Below are 5,080 nucleotides of genomic sequence, written 5' to 3' on the forward strand. Positions count from 1 at the left end.
CTTCCGTCCCCTTCCCACAACCCAAGGCACCAAAATGGGATGAGGTGCTCTGTGGGATAGCACCCCATAATGCACCACTCCCAACAGCGCTGCAAATGCTGCAAATGTGGCCACACTGCAGCGCTGGTAGCTGTCAGTGTGGCCACACTCCAGCGCTTTCCCTACACAACTGTATGAAGACAGCTGTAACTCCCAGCGCTGCAGACCTCCAAGTGTAGCCAAGGCCTAAGAGAGGTAACATAAAGAGAGGACTATGGAGTAGAAGTAGGGAGTTAATATTACCTCTGCATACACCATTAGTAAGATCATTACTGGAATATTGTGTTCAATTCTAGTGTCCGAACTTTAAACAGGATGCTGAAAAATTACAAGGAAAAAGCTAAAAGAATAATTTGCAGTCTGGAAAACTTGCCTTTATAATAAGAACTGAACTTCTTTAGTCTATTTAGTTTATCCAAGAAAAGGTTCAGCGATAAGTTGATCATGGTCCGTAAGGACTGACATGAGAAGATTTGATAGTAGACAGCCTTTAATCTAGGAAACAAAGGCATATCAATGACAGAAACTGAAGATGACCAATTCATATTGGAAATGTGGTGCAGCTTTTTAACTGTGAGGGTAATTAACCACTGAAAAACATCTAGGGATGTGATGGATTCTCCATTACTTGAAGTGTTGAAATCAAAACTAGATGTCTTTCTAAAAGATATGATATAACTGAGCTAGAAGATGGGCTTGATGCAGGAATCACTTGATGAAATTCTGTGGCATGTGTTATGCAGGAGATAAGACTAGAGAACCATAACGTTGCCTTCTAGTGTTAAAAATCTAACAAAATAGCCCCTTTTCTGCACCAGTCATTTCCAGATTGCAGAAGTCTCCAGTAACTTCTCAGAAAGAAATTAAAAGGAAAACAACCATAGTGGCTGGGGCTAGGAGAGGCAGGAGGGACTTTTTACTTTCATTAGTTCAGCGTTTGGTTTTCAGTTCCTAAGAGAAGCTGATAACAGCTGGTTGTCATTAGTATTTCTGTTTCAACTTCAAGTCTTTGGTTCCGCTTGAGTGTTGCTTTGGCTAATTATCCTGTTGAACAGAAATGAACAGCACCACCTAGTGTGCAGTTTGGGAACAAAAATGAGATTTGTCATTTTTAAGACTGGTGCACTTTTACAAAATGGTATGTGTACATTTTGAAGTATGAATGGAAAGCTTAAAAAGGATTCACTGAGCAGGCATGTCAAGTTAGTAAAGGATGCAAAAGTCAAAGTTGTTTTTTGAGTGTAGAACCTGTTTAAACACAAACCTGTAAAAGGCAATAACCTGTGAAAAGTATAAAAATGTTATGGTGATCCATATATCAGGTTTCAGCAGTAAATGCTTAACTTTTCAAAATGGGCTGTATGTTGAAGGGTATATGTTCAAATAGCTGAGGTCCAGTCTCCCTTACTGCACATGAGATTTATGGCCTCAAATTTAGTCCTTGTACCTAAGACTACCTGAATTGTGCTGTTAATCAGGAACTTAAAAGGTGCAGGAACTCTGAGGGCATGGCTACACTTGCAGATGTAGAGTGCTGTGAGTTAAACCCACCTGATCTGGTAGTTAGTCAATTTTTCATTTATTTCATATGTCTTTTATCAGCATTGGATAGTGCTAAAATTTTTCTCAGAATGGTGCGAAGTACTAAATCACACACTTAACAAAAATCTAAGTGTAGTACATCTATTCAGTTACTTTTATAAACCAAACTTGTAACTCATCAAAGAATGAACCCTTGTCTCATTCAGTTTTGGGTGAGAAAGTAACTTTTGCCCCAAAAGTACTAGAAAGGTATATTCTAGAGAAACAAGACAAGGCAAACTACAACTTAATAGCCTTAACGTCAATTCGTGGGGGAAAAACCCCAATATTTTAGTAACTCGGGGTTCTTATTACACATTAGGGAACACCAAAATTAAAGACAAGCAAAAGATCCACAATTATAGATTGACTATTAATAAAAAAAGACAAAATCACAACAAAAGCAAGCAGTAAACAAAGGTTACTTCAGATACAGTCTTTTCTGTACATCTCTCAATGGAGAGCTTTCCTAGGGTGCATCTACACCATCAGAGTTACATCACCGACAGTTACAGCGCTGCTCAGAGAGCACTGAAGGGAAACCACTGTTGTCTGTTCACACTGTCAGTTGCCTGCACAATAATGTGTTCACACTTGCGGCACTTGCAGCAGTATTCAGAGCGGTGCACTCTAGGCACCTATCCCATAGAGCATCTCTTCCTCTTCTGCTGCTAACAGTTGTGGGAAGGCAGAGGGAGTCACAGGGCATCCAGGTCCTGTTCCTATGCCCCATGATGCATTGCTTCACATCCCAGCAATCCCTGTGCTTCCATCCGCATTTGGTGCCATCTTTCATCAGTTCGTGCACTGTGCACTCTGCCTCTTCAGTCGGCAGGAATGGATCCCGAACTGTGGACCAATATGCTGCTCACTCTCACTAACATGTCACGAGTGGCAATGCAGTTATTCCTTAAACTATAAAGGCAAGAGGAGTGTGACATTGATCTAGCCACATGTAGTAGCTATGATACGAGATTGCTTGTGGCATTCATAGAGGTGCTGATCACAGTGGAATACTGCTTTGGAGCTCAGGAAACAAGCACTGAGTGGTGGGATCACATTGTCATGCACGTATGGGATGATGAGCAGTGGCTGCAGAACTTTCAGATGAGAAAAGCCACTTTCATGGGACGGTGTGATGAGCTTGCCCCCACCCTGCGGTGCAAGGACACGAGATTGAGAGCTGCCCTGACGGTGGAAAAGCGGGTGGCTATTGCAGTCTGGAAGCTGGCAACTCCAAACAGCTACCAATCAGTTGCTAACCAGTTTGGAGTGGGAAAGTCGACCACTGGAATCGTGTTGATGCAAGTTTGCAGGGCCATTAATTGCATCCTGCTCAGAAGAACCGTGACTCTGGGTAATGTGCAGACATTGTGGCTGGCTTTGCACAAATGGGTTTCCCTAACTGCGGAGGGGTGAAAAATGGCATGAATAATCCAATTTTGGAACCAGCCCACCTATACTCTGAGTACGTTAATTGGAAGGCGTATTTCTCAATGGTTCTCCAAGCGCTTGTGGATCACCGTGGGCGTTTCATTGACATTAACACAGGCTGGCCCGGAAAGATGCATGATGCATGCATCTTTCGGAACACTGGCCTGTTCAGGAAGCTGCAAGCCGGGAGTCTTTTCCCAGACCAGAAGATCACCGTAGGGGAAGTCAAAATGCCCATTGTGATCCTTGGAGACCTCGCATAACCTTTAATGCCATGGCTCACGAAACCCTATACAGGGAGCCTTGACAGCAGCACGGAGCAGTTCAACAACAGGCTGAGCTGGTGCAGAATGACTCTGGAGTGTGCTTTTGGCCCTTTAAAGGGCCGCTGGTGCACTCTGTATGGGAAGCTGGACCTGGCCGATGACAGCATCCCCGTGGTTATATCCACATGCTGTACTCTCCATAACATTTGTGAAGGGAAGGGTGAACAATTCACTCAGGCATGGAACTTGGAGGTTCAACACCTGGAGGCTGAATTTGAACAGCCAGAGAGCAGGGCTATTAGAGGGGTACAGCGCAGGGCTGCAAGGATTAGGGATGCCCTGAGGGAGCAATTTGAGACTGAAAGCCACTGGTAATGTCTGGTGCCCTGCATGGGCGTGAAGTTTAGTGGTTCCAATGTTAGTAGGAATCTGTGTTTGCCACGCTAACTTGCAATGCCTGTTTCTTTCCTGGGCTAAGATATCTTTTATTTAATGCAATAATAAAAAATGTTTTCAAAGCCAAAAAATTAATTTATTGAAATGAAACACAACTGCTTGGGAAACAGGGCAAGGGGGTGGGGTGGGAAACACACAAATCTGTGATTGTACTACGTCTTGTCTGGAGTGCTGTGCAATGAGTGCTGCAATTCAGGATGGCTATACTGCATGGTGATGGGTGTTGAGTGCCATGGGTAAGGGTCATAGTTTTCAGGGCTGGGTAGTGAAGCTACAGGTGTTGGAGGCAGCTGGTGGTGGTAAGAACCTAGATGTTGGGGAAAAGAGGGTTTGGGGTGAAATGGTGGCACAAGGGAAAGACTTTTGGGGAAAGGGCTATGGGGGAGGGAGGGAATCAGGTGCGATAGGGCTCCACCTGCCTGGCTTTGAACGTCTGGATAGAGTCTGCTTGGTGCTCCATTTGCTTATCAGCTGATCCGTGCTTTTCTGCTGGAACACCGTGCTTTTGTGCCGGCGCTCCTTGTTCTGCTAGCGGATCCTCCTTTCACTCTCCAACCACTCCTGCACTTTTTGATTTTCATTATTTGAATGCTGCATTACTTCATGCAACATGTCTTCCTTGCTTCTACGTGGCCTCTTCCTGATTCTTTGGAGTCTTTCAGCCGGGGGTAACTAACATGGATGGCTGAGATCTCAAGGTTGCATCTATAAAGGCAAAATGCAACACTTAACAGAGGCAGCACTGTTCACACCAGACAGAGCAATGATTCCCCTGTACTTAAGGGCAAGCACAGTCTGCACAAAAGCATAATTTGCCCATCCCAAAGTGAGCTCAAATAAACCCAGGGGAGCCCCAAAATGGTAAGTAAGCATGGGATCAAGTGTGACTGACTGTTTCACGGCTGTACTGTCCTCTGGGTTTCTGTGCCTTTAGGAGAGTCAACAGCAGCAGAGGGTATCTATACTGAACATTGTCCCCACATTTTCCACAGGAATTTTTTCCTGGAAGATATCTCACTGCTGAGGGTGACCTGGAAAGCAAGGGAGGGTCTTCTACTGCAATGTGGCTTCCACCCTAGCCCATATGCACCTTGCCTGTGTGCAGCAATGGTCCCCCCGCCCCTCATGGAACAGTGGTGCGGACAAGTCAGCCTTACTGGGAAAAGGACCACAGTGGCTCTCCTGAGAAACCTGCGCAAACACATTGACCAGGTTCTGGATGAGACCTTTGAAGAGATCACTGAGGCCGATTATCGTGATGTGAAAGAGCACATCAACAGCCTATCTAGGCATCCATGCAGCCC

Source organism: Chelonoidis abingdonii, chromosome 15 (assembly GCF_003597395.2).
Source record: "Chelonoidis abingdonii isolate Lonesome George chromosome 15, CheloAbing_2.0, whole genome shotgun sequence".
Lineage (NCBI taxonomy): Eukaryota > Metazoa > Chordata > Testudines > Testudinidae > Chelonoidis > Chelonoidis abingdonii.